This window comes from Hibiscus syriacus, unplaced genomic scaffold (assembly GCF_006381635.1).
Source record: "Hibiscus syriacus cultivar Baekdansim isolate YM2019G1 unplaced genomic scaffold, ASM638163v2 tig00111394_pilon, whole genome shotgun sequence".
Classification (NCBI taxonomy): domain Eukaryota; kingdom Viridiplantae; phylum Streptophyta; class Magnoliopsida; order Malvales; family Malvaceae; genus Hibiscus; species Hibiscus syriacus.
In genome coordinates this window covers 249,562-269,938 of record NW_024063080.1, presented here as the reverse complement: position 1 = coordinate 269,938, position 20,377 = coordinate 249,562, and the positions used below count along the sequence as shown (strand labels likewise).

The following is a 20,377-nucleotide window of genomic DNA, read 5'->3' as shown; positions in this document are numbered from 1 at the left end:
ATTTCAAATTACCAACCGAATGTTTTCTAAATATTTATATTACTATCACTTTGAAGATCACGAGGAAGGAAAATTCATAAAATATTCTCTTTTGGTGTATTTTCCTTTCATTTCAGTTGTACAATTTTATTATATTCGTACAGATAGTTGATATCTTATTTGTGAAATTAAATCATATATCTTTTTAGATATGTTCGATTAATATTTTAGCCAAACATATGTACACATTACCCCACGAATAATAATCATTTCTACATATATTTAGAAAGACATCGACTAATGTTTGAAGTTCTAAAGGTAATCATCTTGTAGAACTTAGAAAATACTTCTGATCAACTAGGATAGGCCATTTTTGGACTAAGATACATCGTTATTAGATCAACTAAGATAGGACGTTTTGGACTAAGATACATCGTAATTAGATCAAGTAAGATATGATGCTATCAGATCAAATATTTTTTACTCGTCTTTCAAAATAAAAAATATTTATTTACATTTAATAATCTTACACTCATTGAGGTAATAAATACGTTTTATTTATACTGAATCAAAAGATAGAAAATAGAAGTTCGAGTGTATAAACTTAAAATTATCTGGTCTGAAAGTTGAGTCTCTTTATGCAGTAGGCAAACATGAAGGCAAAGAATGTCGCAAAGCCGATCAAAACTCCGGCAATCGGTCCCATGAAGTTCGACTCGTAGCCGTATTGATCTTTAATATACGATTTAACAGAGGGATCCGGCACGATACCAGGTGCTTTTATGCTGTCTCAACATCTCCATATTGGGACAGAATGAGTCCGTAAACTGTCCATGCCATGGGACAAATCCAGTAATACCATATCCACCACTTGGGAATTCTCTGAAGGTAATGAATTTGTATCAGTTTTTATGATCATTTTTAAAACTCAATGATTGCTTGTGAAACAAGTAAACTTACCGGTCTTGGAATGAAGAAGCCAGAGAAAAGATTGAAGAGAGAGTAGAAGGCGGCAGCGAATACAGCTGCTATTTGATGGTTGGGTGTGATGGAAACAGTCATCATTCCATAGTAAGTGAAGTAAAGGAAGGAGAAGAAGTTGACAAAGAAGAACCAGAAGAACTTTGCTGCAGTCCATTCAAATCCCACCATAGCATATACTATAAGAGTATAATATGATGTTTGGAATAATACGTATGGCACTTCACATGAAACCTGCAAGTAAGCACTATGCAGTTAATTTCGAGATTAAAGTATGGAGATGTAACGAATGAGTGCAGTAAATCTGTTTTGACGCACCTGCGCCAGGGCATACGGTAATGCAGAATACATCCCAGCTGCTCGTTCGCGATAAAACACAGTTCTCTCAGTGGCTACAATCGGTTGTACTGTTGAGCTGTTAGCAATTCCAACGAACATGACTGCAGCATACATTGCCCCGATAATCATCATAAGATCGCTTGTGGTATCCCTGAACCATGGAACAAAGAGAAAGAAAATGTAAGCCTTATTTCAAACATTGGATAATGTTGCAGACATGAAAAATAAGGGCAACAATATGAGCTTTGTAAGTCGGAAATCGGTACTGACCTTTTAGTGCCGACCTGCCAAAATACAGTACCGACCATGAGGGCCGAAACTAAAGTGAAGAAGTATCTAACAAGGTTATAGTCTGGACTTCTCCAATAAGTCCACCATTGTTTCCAAATGCATGATTTGAATTGACCCCATGCAGATTGTGAGTACTGGGAGGCAAAATAAAGGTCTTTAGCTCCTGCAGGCGGTGTGCTTAACTCCATTACTAAGGCCTTGTTTCTCCTGTTTACATACATTTATATATATTAGCTCAAGGCAACAAAAGTAAGTGAATGGTAGACAATCGAAATTCCTTGTCTGGACATACTCATATAAGGATGAAGTTTTATAGTGTTCGGCAAAGTCAATTCCAAGTCGAGCTTCAGCTGCTATGGAGCTCACTTCTAGCATCCATGTTGCTGGATTGTACTTATCTTTAATTTTGGGAACTCCAGGGATTGCCTGCAATGGTGGACAAGAGGGGAATGAAATGATGATGATTTCTTTTTTACCTCTTCGAATTAGTGAAATAGATACGAGAAATCTTGCTGTAGTTACATACCTCGAAATATTCGATAATCTTATGAGAATTTCGTCCTAACGGTCCAGAGTAAATCACCTGACCTCCTCTTTTCATCAGTAGTAACTCATCAAAGGCTTCGAAGATATCGATACTAGGCTGATGAATAGTGCAGACAACTGTTCGTCCAGTATCCACTGTGTTTCGAACAGTTCTCATGACAATGGCTGCTGCCCTTGCATCGAGGCCGGATGTTGGTTCATCCATGAAAATGATTGAGGGATTAGCAACAAGTTCTACTGCAATTGTTAACCTCTTTCTTTGTTCGGTAGACAACCCTGTGACACCTGGAAGCCCTACTATAGCATCTTTAAGGTTATCAAGTTCGACCAGTTCCATCACTTGATCCACAAAAGTCTGAACAGAACATCAAATAATGTTCAGACCCTGAATTAAAAAACTAAAGTCATGCTTTATGTCATTGAAATAACACAAACCAGTGTTCTTACCATCTTTTCCTCGTTGCTGACTTCTTTTGGTAGCCGTAGGAAAGCCGAGTAAATCAAGGATTCTTTGACAGTAACTTGAGGTGAGTGAATATCATTTTGTTCGCAGTATCCAGAAATTCTAGCAAAGGTCTCTTGTACCTTGGGGAAACCGGATATTCTTATATCACCCTCTATATATCCACCGGTTTTTCTTCCTGCTAAAACATCCATCAATGTGGTCTTTCCAGCTCCACTGACTCCCATCAATGCAGTCAACACTCCTGGCCTAAACGAACTGGTTACTCCTCGAAGTAGTTGTAATCTGTCTTCTGCAACTCCTTGTGCTTTCATTTCCTGTTCAAATACTTGATTTTCAAACCATGCTCTATGATAACAACTATAAGGTTTGTGTCAAATGTGGCTTATAAAGAATGAAAAAAAGGATCTTACCGGTGGCATATCTACATAGTAATTGACAGTGTCGAAGGACATTGCAAGAGGAGTGAAAGGAAGAACCATTCCTCTCTTCGGAGCAACACCGATGGCTGCATCAAGTGAAGAATCATTCTGGCTCATTCCATTGGGATTGGTCCGACTGCTCATTCTTAGGATTTCTATTTCTTCTAAAAGATTTCATTTAATACGATTAATATTTTGATAGTTAAAAGAGTAAACTTTATAGAAACAAACCATTTTGTTAAGTTTCTTACTTGAATTAAGTGAATCTGCGGTAGAGAGTGATCGTGGGAATGAATCTTTGCTCGATTTAGGTCTCATTAACCTTGGTTCTCCCTCGGTATCTTCATAGTTAGCCTCTAGTTCTTCTGCGGTTTCCTCAGAAATTACAGCTTGCGGCTTTCCAAGTGCTATTATACAGCAACCAAGAAAATGCAGAAGATTAGTTACCTAAAGGGAGATGCTGTATGCTAGAAGAACACATTAGTCCAATGGAGTGTTGAAACTTACGGTTTAGGTACGTGAGGGCAAAAGTGAAGAGAACGTTAAAGAGCACCGTGAACCCGAAAAGAACACCTGCTCCAATCCAATACCAGTTTTCATTATTTGGAACATCATAGTTCCTAAGCAGTTGCACCCCCAACGGCGTGACATTGTCCGAAGCCTGCATTGTAGACAAAGTTTCGGCTTATAACTAACCTTCTTTTAAATGAAATTGTATGTCTTTCCATAATATAAAAACATCCAATATCTTACTGAACAAGAAAGCTAAATAAATTACCAGTTTGTTCATCCACCTCGGGTCGAACATTTCATTCACAGTGAAGGCATTGTAACCATAACTCAATGGTGAAACCCAGTAAGCCCATTCCCACCAATTCGGAATTTCACCTGTCAAAATAAAACACCCCATATCAGGTAACTTGAATAATTAGGGAGAAGTGTGATAATCTTCCCTTTATTTATGGATTTATGCTTACGTTTAGGAACAATGAAGCCTCCCAACAAGAACACAAGGAGAAGCGTAAGAGCCCCTCCAGTGTTAGCTATGACCATTGCTCTGCATAATCCGGCGATAAGCCTAAAGAGCCCGGCTGCCATTTGTTGTGTCAAAAACACCAGCAGAAGCTGCTTGAAAAACCTGGCAATAGGTTTGAAGGGTGCTCAGGTAAAAGGACAGCTGGAATTAATAGAGTGACATGTTAAAAAATTGATGTGATTTGATTTACCTGCTGGCCTCAGGTGCAAATCCGATAGAGTAATATGTCACAGGACCCAAACAACAGATTCAAGAATCGATATTGGAACCCTGAGCAAGAAATTGGGCAAGGTGTAAGTCCAGGCTGGGTGGAATAGAAGATCCCTTTGTTTTGTAGAACACTGGAAGCCTATTGATCATCAAGGAGAGCTCGGACAGACCGTTAAACATGTTTATGGCCATTCCAAATATAAGTGCACCTACATAGGTTGTACCATCTTGCTCGTTCCTAGTGTTCAATTCAGTCCGCAAGAACACTGTCGACGCGATGACTGCCATGATGATAATTTGAACAGTCTTGAACACGTAAAGGAACGAATTCCTCTTGATCAATAACCATTCTTTGTCCCAACAGGCCTTAAGGAGTTCCATTTTAGAGACTGAGAATTTTTGGAAAGCCAATGCTGCTTTGTGTCCTCTCGACTTGTCGAAAGGCACAGAGAGCTCGTTATGGAGGTGCATTCCGACATGGAAGCTCTTGAACCTGCTTGCAAATTCAGTCGCTGTAATATATGTGTATGGCTTGCTTCTATCTTCCCAGTATTGTTCTTGATCTTTCTTTGAAGTAACCTCTTGTAAGAAGTCAGCAGTGCCTTTCCTGTCAGGACATTTGAAGCCACAGGTCTCAAAGAACTCAACAATATGCTCACGTGGACCCTGATAAACAATTTGACCTTCGGACAAGAGGACGATGTCATCGAACAAATCGAAAGTCTCGGGAGCAGGTTGGAGCAGGGAAACGAAGATTGTAGCCTCGGTTAAGTGCACAATCTGTTGCAAACACTTGACAATCTGGAATGTTGTGGAACTGTCGAGGCCGGTTGATATTTCATCCATGAAAAGTGTCTTGGTTGGACCAACAATCATTTCCCCTATATTTAATCAAGTTCTTACATTAATATATGAAAATGAAAGTCAAAAGAAGGGGATTAGGGAAATAATCAACCTGTTGTTACTCTTTTCTTTTGTCCACCAGAAACTCCCCGGTGCATCTCATCTCCAACAATGGTATCCTTGCATATGTCAAGCCCCAAAAGCTGACCAATTCAATACAAAAAAAAATCAGAAAGCTTATCCATGGTTTGGTTGGTGACTGCACTTTTCAACCAGACGAGTGATTAATCGTAGACCCTTCAAGAAAATCAAAGATTTATGAATGAATGGTTTAAAATATCTTACTTTGAGAGTGTAATCAGTGATGAGGCTGCTTTCAACTCCTTCCATGGAAGTAGCCTGGAAAAGAAAATCAAAAGTCAAAATCATAGATTGTTTAACCAATTCCAATAATTAAAGATTCTGTAACTTATACCTTCATGAAAAGGTCAACATCAGCTTCTGGGAAAATTCCTGCTTCTTTTTCCCTTCTAGCAAGCTCTTTCAAGAGATCTTCAAATAATAAATTTCAAAAGTCAGTCAAAAATCATATTCACCAAAGCATAAAATTAATGGTTTAATTTTGGTTACCATATCGAGTCCCGACACCCTGACATCTTGCCGAGAAATCAAAGGTTTCTTGAACTGTCATTTCTCCGACATGAACATCGTTTTGACTGATATATGCAGATGTTTTCTTAGGAACAAATTCATTAAGTCTATATCCGTTGTACGTTATGTCTCCTTTAACCCTTAAGCTTTCATCCAACTTGCCCGCCAATGCCAACAAAAGGGTCGTCTTCCCAGAAGAAGGTGGCCCAGTAAGAGTGTCATCCTATAAATCCAAAATTCAATTAGTAATCCTTGGAAACAAAGAAGCTTGAGTTCATAGCAAGATAGCTTATTATATACCTTGATGGTTTAACAATCCCAGAGACATCTTTAAGAATGGTGAGATTTGTTGTCTTTGCAAGTTTGATTCCGAGCATTCCGAGTGCCGATTCCGCAATGTTTCTAGCAACGTTGGTAAGAGAAGGAAGAGCTCTGCTTCCAATGTAGCAATTGGCTTCAATCGTCAAGTGCTCAAACCTCACTTCTACTGTTGGTAGTTTGATACCAACCCTGTGATCAACCAAAACAAAATTGGTGATTAATTATGTTACTGGGGCTACCGAGTGTATGAGTATCAAATTTAAAGATTGAAAGCTTACCTATCAATCCTGTTTCTGAACTTCTTCAAGTACTTTTCATTGTCTTCCTCAGCAACCTTGAAGAGCATGTCCATGAATTTTGTCTGTCATTCATGTCAAGCTTTGTAACATCAACTTGTCGATGTTCCACCTTCTTTCCGATGATTTCGTGATCGACAAACGACTGCATGACGCTGGTTCTAAGACGATCATAAGTGGGTAACCTCTCGATGGCAGCCCATTTTAAAGCTTCTTCGTCTTCGTCGACACTGCGACTTCGGGTTGAGTGCTTGGAAGCTGAAAATACATCTTCCATGATCCAGCTGCTTCTGCTTATACTCCTTCCTATGCTGCCAATCCCTATTCTTTTGCTGGGATTTCCAGCTCTTTGTAAACCATCCATATTGATTTCGATTATTTTGAAAAGAAACGGAACAGTGATTTTCTGTGTATGTTTATCCAAGGAGAAATTAGAAAAACAAATGAAGAAAAGCACACACGGTTGAAATCAAAATTCAGTTTAGAGTTGTGTCAATCTCTTATATCTTTCCCGCTGGTTTTGGAAATGAATGCGAGTATATATATGTACATGCAAATTATTAGAGTGTTCAGATCTGGTTAGAAGGTCAATCGTGTGTTATTATTAGGTGTTCTCATTGTTCAACTAACAACTCTGGTTTTGAATATTTTTTTAATAAATATTTATTTTGGATTTTGTTTCTGGCAAGAATTTATCAACGTGTTAGACCTTAGGGTTCCAATTTTTTTAAATAAAACTAATAATTGAATAATTTTATATATTTTGTCATTTATATATATATTTGGTGAAAAGGTATAATGAATTATTACAATAATAAATTGCTTTAATTAGTAAAATAAAATCCCAATGTTGGAAAGACGCCAACAAGAGTTTATTCAATTGAAAATGGAATCGAATCCACATGGGAAAGAAGAAGAAATTAATAAATAAACATTAGAGATAAAATGAAATAAATTTAATAATTGCATCGGCTTGGAACCTTCCTTTCTTCAATAGATTAATGAGTTAGAACACATTTTCAATAATAATAATAATGAATTAGAACACAATTGAAGACCATTGGAAATAAATGTCCAAAATTGGGCAAAATTATTCAATTGAAAATGGAATCGAATCCACATGGGAAAGAAAAATTAATAAATAAACATTAGAAATAAAATGAAATAAATTTAATAATTGCATCGACTTAGAACCTTCCTTTCTTCAATAAATTAATGAATTAGAGCACATTTTCAATAATAATAATAATAATAATAATAATAATGAATTAGAACACAATCGAAGACCACTGGAAATAAATGTCCAAAATTGGGCAAACTATTTCGTCTTTCAAACACAATTGAAATTATTAATATCTTTGAACCCAAAAAAATAAAATAAAAAATAAAAAAATCAATTAATTAAACAAGAAGCCATTATCCCACTCCATTTTTTATTCATGTTTTCAGTATGGCTTATGCTTACGTGTAATCATCCTTGTAGCTTCGTAGACGTTTCCATCATTTATCATATATGCAACTTATTATGAATTATAAACATATAATGTGTATTGCAGTGTAGGTTTGAAATATGGGTGTTTATGGAGCAAGACCATCGCAAATTGAGTAGTGTTTGATTTATGCTTATTAAAAAAATTTATTGTTTGATTCGACTAGTAATAAACAACGTAATAATCATAGAATAATAAAATCCATATATTTTATCATCAAAATGCCACGACAAATGTTCACAACTTTAAATTTTGTTTCGGACTAACAGGATGAGAACGTTACCTCCCGAAGAGGAACCAGAGACCTTCGAAGATGGGCCCAGAACAACAAAAATAAATCAGGATGGGGAGGAATCTAAGTAACCTCTAAATAGAAACTCAACAGAAATCAAGAAAAAGGATAGGGATGTACCCTTCGAAGAAGATCTCAAGTTAACCTCCGAAAAGGAACTCAAACAAAAATTTATACCAACCAACAGATCGTGCATAATACAACATCATTCAAGAATCACATATGTTCCCATAAAATATATATCAAAGAAACAAAACATCATAAAAAAACATATAATACAGGTCAAAGAATATAGCTATACTAGTTAAACGATATCAATTAAGCCATAAACTTAAGCCATAAACTTCCCATAATCAATAGTACTAGGTCCTGCGGAATGAAAACTTAATAATAATAATGTATTACTATAAAAAAAAACTAAAGCAATTCATACTTAAACAAAATTATCTAGTAATTCATTTAACAACAATCACGCGTATCTCGAATCGAAAGTGCGGAGTCGAGCTGAGCTAAACAAAGGTGATTTAGATATACTAGAGAACGGTTCAAAGACATGTGATCACCTTCAAAACATAATATCAAAGAGTAAGACCATAAATTTCAGAATGTACTTAACTATAATGTAAAGCACTAAAAGAAACAAAAGATGGCATTCGAGTTAGAATTTGGCAAAATAAACTGCGAAAACGGAGTCAATACGTAAAAAAACATAGAGATAAGGGTCAACGGTTAAAGTCAACGGGTAAATAGTTTGGGTTCGATCTGGTCCACGGTTCAAGACCCGTTTAGGACTGGTTGACTCAAATTGGTTCCCTCTATTGCCGGTCCGTAGATTTATTTCAAACAATTTTCATAAATATAGTGGGTTACACGATTCGAGAATTTAATCTGACTTTGATACCACTAAATATAATCCTCTATGCTCGACTTAGAAGTTACAACCGAATCATAAAAATTTCCATGAACAATGAAGTGACCAGTGAAAGTTGATAAATCGTACTAGAAATATTTATCAAAATTAATATCAGAAATAAATAATATCATAAAGGAGATTGAAATATATTTAATCTCATACAATATAAAATCAAGACTTCACCCCTGATAATCAAATTGGTTTATATCTGAATAATATGAAAATGTAAGACATAAATAGATTGAATTACAAAATTCAGTGTGTCCTATTAAAAGTAGATAATTCAAGCGTATTGTAATAAACAAGTGGGGATGAAAAGTCCATTCTCTTTTGGTCTGATGTGTGGATTGACAACATTCCTTTAAAATCTAAATTTCCTACAATTTTTGCTTTATCATGTAATGAATTGAGTGTTGTTGCAGATTTCAGAGTGAAGGAGGAATGGGGGTGGTCCTGGAACATTCCCCTCGGAGCATAGTTAATTCAATTGGGAGGTCGATCATTGGAATAATTTTTCTAGACCACTTCAAGAATTTCGGCCATTCAGTTTAAACAGAGATTGGGTCTGTTGGGAGGGAGCGGAAGATGGGACGTTTTTGGTACGCTCTGCTAGTAAACTTCTGTACAGCAATTTTATTGAGGGTTTGGATTGGTCCGGTCTGGTTTGGCGAGGTTTGACGATTCCAAAGTTGAGTTTTTTACTTGATTGGCCATTCAAACTCGTATCCCGGTTAAGATGGAGTTAGTTAAGCGAGGAGTGTCCTCAATCACAGATATATTGTGCCCTCTGTGTGGTAAGTGCCCTGAATCAGTTTCTCATATTTTATTTACTTGTGAAGTTGCTTGGGTAATTTGGATGAAATTTGCATCCTATTGGGGAATATATTTGGTTTGTCCGGCCTCTCCACTCTCTTTCCTTCAAGCATGGCAGGATTTGCAGGTTATTAAATTTGCAAAGTCCATTGGGCATTTGATCCCCTTCGTTGTGTTATGGACTTTATGGCTTTGTAGGAATGACTCAATATTCGGTAAGACCGCCTTTGACTCTGCACAGGTTTTCTTATTATCAAGAAATAAGCTTGCAACAAGGTTTAAGGCTAAGTTCCCCTCGGTGGAAATCTCAATTGATGACCTTATGCTTGACCCTTCTCTAGCTGATAAGTTGAAAGTCTATGGAATGAAACATTTGTGCAAGCGGGGCTGGATGTTATTTAATGCTCAATTGTGGTTCTGATATAAAATAGTTAGTGGAGAGTGACGGTGAAGTTGCGGTAGAGTGGGCGCTGGCACCGGTGAAATGTCTCCGGATATATGCGCCGCTGGTCCTGATTATAGCAAATTTGGTTCAGCTCTGTTCAACATATCGCCAGGTTCTGCAATGTTGAGGACAAAAACCTTAAGAAACTAGAACGATAACAAACAATATTTTTTTTTTGGTCAGAAGGGTTTGCGATAGAAATGGAATATATTTATATATAGTTGAGAATATGATCTTTTATTTATTTTTTTCCTATTCACCGGCCTAAGAAATTACAAGGACTATGCAAGTGCTCAAAGTCGTGCACCCAAGTAACATCCCAGCCTCTATTTTCAAAAATAAAATAATCAAACACATGAACACTATATCATCTCAAACTTTACTTGTTCAGTTTAGCTTTTCTTTTTCACTAGATCAAGACTCAAATTAGAGACGGATGCATAATTTTATATTAGAAGCTGAACTTCTAAAATTTTAAGAGGGGATAAATTTGTAAAATTTCATTGGGACGAAAATAAATTTTCAATAAAAAATACATAAAAAATCTAAAATATATGATAATTTTAAATCTTCAATGGACGATACGACTCAAATCCGTAGGTAAATAGAAAAACTTAATGAAACCGTTTCAAACTTATAATATATATAAAGAGAAAAGAGAGCTAATAATCAAACAAAGTTGATACCAGTAAACATGATCATGGCCTAAAAACTTAGGAATTAAGTTTGTTACTAACCTAACAACTACGACTATTTTCAGTCCTATATGGATATTGCTATCGTTTTAACTTTTAAGAATAATTATTGACATGAGTGAGTGCAATCCACGTAACAAAAGAAATAGCAGGACAAGAAGACCAACAGCAAATCCATTAAATTTCATGAATCAGTTTGGTATTTCTATTGAAATTAGCAAAACAAGCTTCTCATGATTTAATTGTTAAATAAAGTTTCACATATTGCTTGAAGACTAAGAATCTATTGAAGAAAAATTGAAAAGTAAAACACTGTTAGCAATCATACACATAAACCTTGCTAGCTAGATTTATTAATTTACAAACTAAGGCAACTAAAGCATTTGAAGTTTGAAGCTACATGTGATTATGAGCTATTTTAATTAATTAATTTTAACAAAATTATTAACAAAAACTTTAACTTTTGATTAATCTTGTAATAAAAGAAAGCTATATGTTTTTAAAATCAAAGAAAAAAAAGCTCAAAAAAATAAAATAAAATTACACCTGAGAGAGGATACTCACGTAACATAAGAGTAAATGAAAATCGTGTTCACCCTTATCAAGGGCAGAACTAAGAATTTATTATAGCGGGGTTAAATTATTTTTTATTTTTTATAAATGCAATTTTTTTAATTGAGGGGGTCCGGTAATTTTTTTTATTTATTTTCAAAAAAATATTTTTTAATATTAATTAATAATTTTTTAAAATTGGACAAGGCCTGGACCCCGATGTTCCGCAAATGACTCTTATTTTTATAACAGACTAGCATGCTTATTTTTATAAGACTCAAGTGTGCAGGAAGAGTTTGTAATTTTATTCGAATCTATTATAAATTATTTATTTATGTATTTTGTTTATTGTGACGTTATGTATTATCTATCATGTGTACCAATATATATATATATATATATTGCGACGTAAAGTGTCCAAATAATTTTATAAGAGCATTAGGATATAGTTGACACTTGACATATCATTTGGAATGTTTCATTTCATAATTTAAGGTGTTTCTATTTCATCCCTAAACCCCAACTTTTGGAGTCTTGAATTTTGGGTCTCTTAAACCTCATTTGAAACTCCCATGTGTACTCTTAAGATAATATATCCATTGGTATTTTTATTTCAAATTTTGGTCTTGCATAAAGTCAATCCCTAAACCCTTTTTTCATTTATGAATAAATACAACATGTTGATTTATGGTATAAATTGATGATAAGGTGGTGTTGTATTGATAGATTTAGATACAATAGAAATAATCCCTAATTAAAAAGGGAAATCCAAATATGTCGTGAGTGGTGCAGTGATATGAGACGTTTCATAGTCTCAAATATTCGATGGGTGTAGTCGCCTAAGAGTCTAATGATAATAACTTGAAACGTTAAGATAGAACACTCGAAAAGAATGAATATGATACAAAGTAACTATTTATATAAATGTTGGAGATAATTTTGTTATTATGCGTTTAAAATTTTATGAATGTATGTTTGAACGTTGGGAATCCCACATTTCATGTTTGGTTGGTCGGGAATCTCATTTCCGGTAATATTTTATTACCAATAGTATATTTTTTGGACATATTACCGGGAATGTATTACCTCCCTTCTCTTATGTATTGTAACATTACCGGAGTTTTGGACTAAAATGCCCTTAAATTTTTATTTTTTTCAAAAATATCATTCTTCTGTCATTGAATAATAAAAATTTTACGAATGTTAAATTACAAATTTATCCTTAAATTATTTTAGATTTAAAAAATCTATAATTAAAATTTTATATGAATTTAAGGGGTTAAAAAAATTTCCCTTTCATTAAACCTTTTTTATATTTTTAATTTTATAAAAAAATTATATAAATATTATGAATTTAATTTTTTAAAGAAAATATATAAATATTTTACAATTTGTAATATTATACAAATATATAATAAGGATAATTTGGTTAAATATACATTTTAATAATCTTTTATTCATTTAACCAAACACGGTACTATTACATTCCTGTTAAACCAACCAAACACAAAATACAATATTTCCAGTAATCCTATTCCCTAATAATCTTTTATTCCAACTGATAATCTTATATTCCGTGAACCAAACTCACCTAAAGTCTTCAAGAACGGTAAAGGAATCATCAAAGACAGCCAAAATAGAAGCCGTTGCTCGCTGCCAGTAATAACTTACCATGGACGATATGAACTGTTGAAACACATGAACAAGGCAGCAAAATTCTCTGTCTTGAACCTTACGTGGCATGCCATGATAGGTTCTTCAACTCCCCTTCCCCTCCATGTGATTCAACACGTTTCCATCTCGTGTTCTGTTCTCAGTGTTCTTTCACTGTACAAATATATATATATATAAAGTTGAGCTGTTTTTGTGCTTATGCTCATGTTTTACTTATAAATTTGCAGCTGATATCTCATTGAGTTCATTGAAAATCCCCTGCATCATTGGCTTTCTCTCTCTCACTCTCTATATATCAATTTTCTCTTGTTTTTCTCCATTATAAGAGAATTTTTTTTGTCACCACCGTTTACCAAGAAAGGATAATTGCAGAGATTTGAGAGGTACAACAAATAAATCCAAAGAAATTCTCCTAATGATAGCATTTTTTTCTAAGTTGTGTTGTCAGATTTCTGCACAACTTGTTATCAGTGAAAATAAATTATTTTAATTTTAGGGGTTTTTGTGTCGTCTTCCATATGGTTCGCAAGATGAGACATTTTTTTTCTCTGGTGAAGCTTGTTTCCTGTATCGATTTCCTATTTTTAGTTATCACATTGACCAAGAATGGGATCTTACATTTTCCCCATATTTGAAAGACATGAACTTGTGGTTCTTCTCTCTTGTGCCTTTACTACCGTCCTCTGGAATTACTACCATTAGATAACTATCTAAATAAATTCAAATAAGCAGCTGTTCAAAAGGAAAATCTTTTCTTCCTTGTGCTTTCTTATTTCTCGTTGCTGCAAATAATTTGGGTGAAAAAAAAAGTTTCATGCTTTGTTTTGAAGGGTATGCAATTGGCATTGAAACTACTTGCTTTTTGCATTTCATTAATTGATTAGTTTTTGTTCACAAGGCCAATGTATCCATTGATAGTTCTGGTGAGGAAGAAAACAAAAGAGAAAGGGTTTATTGGCCTGCACTGACAATGAAATCATTCAAACATTTCTTCAATGTCAGGGAAATGATTACAATGCTTGTTTGTTTGTTTGTTTCTTTCATTCCAATTATAATTATTATTTCCCTTGTGAAAGATATATAGTCATAGTGACATGTAAAGTATTACATGTAGGGCAGCAGTTGGCATTTAGATCTACAAATTTTACAGCTTTCGAGCGTGTCTTGTCTTAGTGTCAGCATTGCTTTCAGGATCTACATTGAATTGAATTCTTGTTTACAGCAGTGCGTGGCTTTTCTTGACTTTCATCATTTTCTAATCTATGTCCCTTTTTAAGTTTTTGCTGGACAATTTGTTTAACTGGATTCAATTGCTTGTTTCCATGTACATGAGATAAATCAAATTTGTGATGTTGTATTGCTTCTTGATTTTCATCACATGTACACGAGCATATGTTGATCGGCGGCTTTCGAATTTGCAGGTAGCTAATTATATCTGAAATTATGAAGCAAAAAGATGAAAGAAATCAGCCCCAACCTGATAAAGGTTTCAAGATTGTCCCTGCAACATTACTGGTTTTCACGTTGTGCGGATTATCTTTCTATCTTGGTGGAATCTTCAATTCTGAGAAAAATATATTTGAAGGGAAGATAGTCCAAGAGCTTTCCAAGGCTGTTTCTTCTCCAAAAGAATCTGCAGTGCAACCCCTTCAAATAAAAACTGTTTCCTTCCCTGAATGCAGCATTGATTATCAAGACTACACTCCATGCACCGATCCCAGGGTAACACACTATGGTTCGTTTTAATTGTGTTATAGGCTGCTTAGTTAGAATGCTATACTGATACAACTCATGTCCATTGCTACAGAGGTGGAAGAAGTACGGTTACCGTCGACTTACTTTCCTGGAACGCCACTGCCCTCCTTTGTTTGAGAGGACGGAATGCTTGGTTCCTCCTCCTAATGGATACAAACCACCAATCAGATGGCCAAAGAGCCGGGATGAATGTTGGTACAGGTATTATCTATTTTATAGCTATTTTCTGGTTCTGCTTGAATATATGTTTAGAGGGTCGATTGCTTTGTCATAACATGTTGATCTGCTTTCAGGAACGTCCCATATGATTGGATCAACAAGCAAAAGTCTAATCAAAATTGGCTGAAGAAAAGAGGGGCCAAGTTCCTTTTTCCAGGTGGTGGTACTATGTTCCCAAAGGAGTGGGTGCATATGTAAACTTGATGCAAGATCTGATCCCTGAAATGAGAGATGGCACAATTCGAACTGCAATTGATACCGGTTGTGGGGTGAGTTGCAATTCTGAAAGTTGGTGGAATTTTCGTACTAGAACATAAATTAGACATGATTCTACCTCTGTTGCTTACTGTTATATGATTGAACCCTTTTAATCGATGTATTTCCAGGTTGCGAGTTGGGGAGGTGATCTATTAGATCGTGGGATTCTGACGATTTCTCTTGCTCCTCGAGATAATCATGAAGCTCAGGTGCAGTTCGCATTAGAACGTGGGATACCTGCAATCCTTGGTGTCATATCTACACAGCGCCTTCCTTTCCCTTCAAGCTCATTTGATATGGCTCATTGCTCAAGATGCCTTATCCCATGGACTGAATTTGGTAATGATAAAGAACTAAAATAGTCTTGTAGTTTGGATGACATATGCTAAATTGGTTTAACATTCTTTTGTTATTGTCATTGTTTCTTTTACATCAAATGACGTAGTTTGATTAAGTTCCTTTCTGAGCTGAGAATTAGTAGGCATTATCTGATATTTTGCTCTATTGGTTCAAAGGCCTTTTCCTCGTCTTATCATACACTCTCGGTTTTTAAACAATAGATGCTGTTGCTTTCAGGTGGAATTTATCTCCTTGAAGTTCATCGCATACTCCGCCCTGGTGGGTTCTGGGTCTTGTCTGGCCCTCCTATAAACTATGAACATCGCTACCTTGGATGGAATACAACTGAGGAAGAGCAGAGAGCAGTTTACGAGAAGTTGCAGGACTTATTGTCTTCAATGTGCTTTACAGTCTATGCCAAACAGGATGATATTGCTGTGTGGCAGAAATCTTCAGACAATAGCTGCTACGACAAGCTTGCCAGTCCTGATCTCTACCCTGCCAAGTGTGATGACAGTATCGAACCAGATTCAGCATGGTACACTCCGCTACGCCCATGTGTTGTAGCTCCAATACCAAAGCTCAAGAGAACATCCTTGGACTCCCTACCAAAGTGGCCAGAGAGGTTAAAAGCTGCACCTGAGCGCATTTCAGATGTTCCCGGTGGGAGTGGCAATGCTTTAAAGCAAGATGACAGCAAGTGGAAAGTGCGGGCCGAGCACTACAAAAAGTTACACCCTGCACTTGGGACTGATCAGATAAGAAATGTTATGGACATGAATACAGTTTTTGGAGGTTTAGCAGCAGCTCTCATCGATGATCCCTTTTGGGTTATGAATGTTGTCTCTTCCTATACTGCCAACACATTGCCAGTGATCTTCGACCGGGGCCTCATTGGCACATATCATGATTGGTAATTTCAAATACATATATATCAACTCTCAAACCTTTGCATACAAATGCTGCTCCGAGACTGCAATATGATTGCTTTTTAGGTGCTAGCTTTTACATGGTGCATTAACTTCTCCTTTTGTAGGTGTGAAGCGTTTTCGACATATCCTCGGACATACGATCTTCTACACGTCGATGGCCTCTTCACCGCTGAGAGCCACAGGTGCGAAATGAAGTACATGCTGTTGGAAATGGACAGAATCCTTCGCCCGGAGGGGCACGTACTAATGCGGGAATCCAGGTACTTTATCGATGCTGTCGATGCCATGGCTAAGGCAGTGAGGTGGAACTGCCGTAAGGAAGATACGGAAGACGGCAGCGAGAAGGAGAAGATACTAGTGTGCCAGAAAACACTCTGGTATTCCTCTAACAACAACAATACAAGATGATAATATAGCAGAGTGATCCCAAGATTCAGTGTGACAAGTCTCCTTGTCTGCTTTAAACTATAATTATTGTTGGAGCTGAAACAAGGAAGTTCGCTACTTTGATACACAAAGGATAATTAGATATCCCAAACAAATCAAAAGGAATCTCCAAATTCATGTTTCTGCCGAAAAAGAAAAAAAAATCATTTATATATACACACGGGGTCCTGATTTATTGTTGTCTTCACTTTTTGGCCTTTCTTCTTGATTGTATTTTATTTGTTGTTAACTAATCCAAAAGAAAATGGGTTATAATGTTGTAATTTTCAATTACATCTTATTGTTTTATTTTAATTTTGTCATCATTTAACTCATTAACATATTTAAATCTATTAGTCTAATTTAAGAGAATAATATCCATATCGAGGTAAAGACGTTTTTAGCTAGGAACTCCTTAGCGATACACTTTTATCATGCATAATAAACAAAATATTTTTAAATACTGTTTTAATGATTAAATTAAAAATAAATAGGACAAATGGGTGTTATTTTGTTGGGTATGTCTACTATTAAAAGATAAAATGGACACGTGGTTATTCATATGTTCCAAAAGCGTTTTTTTCGGTAAAAAAATTAACAGTTGTCTGAGCTTAACGTTAACATGCTGATTAAAAAATGATAGTCATTTGAGTTTATGAGATAAGATTTTAGCATATCTCAGTCATCATATTAACGTTCAACTCAACAAATAAGGACGAGTTTGAAACATATGAATAATAGGGTGATCATTTTATAACTTTTAATAATCAATGACTCAACAAATAAACATCTATACTTTACCCAAATAAATATTATTCCACAAGTTAACAGTTGAGTCTCATATTCTTCCGCAGAACAGACCCGTCTATCAATTGGGATAACGGAAGAAATCCATTTATTATTTGTTTCTTCTATCCCAAGTCCCTTCCGCATCTTTCTTTGTTATTATATGGAAATTATTATTTTCTATATAGTTTTCTTTAATTTTTTCAAACTTTTTTTTATTATGCGTATATTTTATCTTTCGAAACTGAGAAAACAACTGGTTAATTAGCTTCAGTAGAGCCATTGAAAGCTTCACTGCCTTATAAGCAGAACTTTGGGGCAATATGGGCATGAATTTGATTGGGGCGAATGAGTTTGAACGCTGCAATAAAGTTAAGAAGCTGGACAACTATTTTTCAGTTGACACCCCGGAAAGAAAACAAGGTTGTGGATGGAATGGTTAAGCTCGTGGACCACCAACATTTCAATACTTGTGTTTGATTAAGACTAGTTGTAATTTATGAGTTCTCTTTTTGTGACACAAGGGTTGTCGGCCTTGTTTCATAAAACTCGAAGTACTAGGGCGATTAAAGGCATACAAGCTTCCCAGAATGGCCCTCGTGTTCTCCATCTTTTGTTCGCAGTTGATAGCTTGGGCTTCCTTAAAAATTCCACTTTTGAAGCTACTCATTAAAGAGATGTTAGGATTTTATGCTGCATCTCGCATAACCTATCCAAATCAGTCATTTATTTTAGTCCAAAGACAATTACTGCTCATCGAACTCAAATGCCAAATATTTTCAGTATTCCGGGGGTGGATTCTCTAGGATACTATCTTGGTCTACCTCTTCACATCGGTAAAAATAAAACTAGAATATTTGGATATTTGCATGACAAAGTTACAACGAGAGTGACGAGTTGACCGAAGCGCCTTTTATCTTACGGTGGATGCGAGATATTTTAAAAATAAGATAAATAAAACTTAAGAGTATACACGTGCACCTTAAAAACCCTTGCTTCACTCTCAATCATCTCAGCAGATTTGTAAACAAAAGGCAAGTAAGAACTCGACTCCATATTTCTTCTTGAACCTGGTTCTATGTAAGAATGTAGAAAGGTCCTACTTCTTACGCCAAATGGATTGCCAAAAAACGGGCCAGTTCTTCTGAGCCTCATTCCAGCCCAAGAGTGACCCTTCTCTCATGGGATCCCAACTAGATGACACGATGCCAAACTTACCCCTAACAGAGCCGTCCCGAAGAAGAAGAAGGAAACAATAAACGGCACCCACGTTGGAACATCAATTTTCAACCCAACCTTGAGATAATAAAAGAATGGGAAAAACAACAGCCCTATAAACAATGGGATCCCAACGGTTAATCCCATTCGGCTTATCATCCGGTTTGTTACCACCTCAGGTATCACGCCTGCCTCTGCCTCAATTTCTTCTTCCTCTTCATCTTCGTCTTTGTCACCGCCACTCTTTGTCTTCTTGCTTTTCTTGGGTGGGGGTCCAAACCCTTTCGGGCTATTCAAGGTGGCATATAGGGGTACCAACTGCAATGGCCCTATTTCATTTTTGGGGTTAACTGGGAATTGCCGAGTTTTTATGCCTAAGGATGATGAAGAGCATTTTTCATTGACACGGTCAATCTGCAAAAACATAGGCGAATTGTATTATCTAAACAAAAACTTACTTGGAATTCAGACAACATAAAGAGATTTATGAAAGTGCAACCCAAATTTAGACTGAAATAGAGATGAATAAGATTAGATTTTAAGGTAAACGAAAGCCTTTTTCATGATATGAGAAAATGCATACCTTGTAAGGGCAGGATAAAGATGACAGTACCAAAGCTGCCATTCACTTGAGTCTTGGCCTACTTCACTTTTTTTCCCTCTCAAGTGCTGGTTAAGTTGGTCCAGATATGGGGAAGCCACAGATGAGAACTCAGAACCCTATTTTAAGTTAAAGTTGTTGCAGATTTAGAAGCTCAACCACCCTGAAACTCTTTTATCCCCAGTTATCAGTCACAAGAAGCGATAAGGTTGAGGTTCAGAAATGATCCGAAGTATATGTACATCAGTCGGGCCAAATCGGATTGGGCCATAACCTTTTGATGGAAGAGTCGGGTCATTGTTTAAAAAATCACATGATAACCAATTTTTTTTTTTTTTTTTTTAAAGAGGGTTTAGTTTATTATGTTTAATTAAAGAGGTAAACTACCATGATCTTAACTATAAAAATTTTAATTTAATTATTAATTTTTCAAGACCAAGTATTTTTATTGTTCATATGTGTTCTCTCATATTTATAATTTATAATTTATAAAAAAAACTATAAATTTTCAGTTTTATTAATAATATTATCATATTTGAGATATGAATTACAACATTTTTATATATCTTATATTATAGTTGATTTATAATT

General features: G+C 35.6%; 3 pseudogenes; 1 reads left to right on the top strand and 2 right to left on the bottom strand.

Annotated features, from left to right (window-relative positions):
- Window positions 1-589: 589 nt before the first annotated feature.
- On the bottom strand, window positions 590-6,742 carry LOC120160928 (annotated as a pseudogene).
- A 7,303-nt stretch (window positions 6,743-14,045) lies between these two features.
- LOC120160919 lies at window positions 14,046-17,338 on the top strand (annotated as a pseudogene).
- A 1,586-nt stretch (window positions 17,339-18,924) lies between these two features.
- On the bottom strand, window positions 18,925-19,979 carry LOC120160912 (annotated as a pseudogene).
- Between the last annotated feature and the right edge of the window lie 398 nt (window positions 19,980-20,377).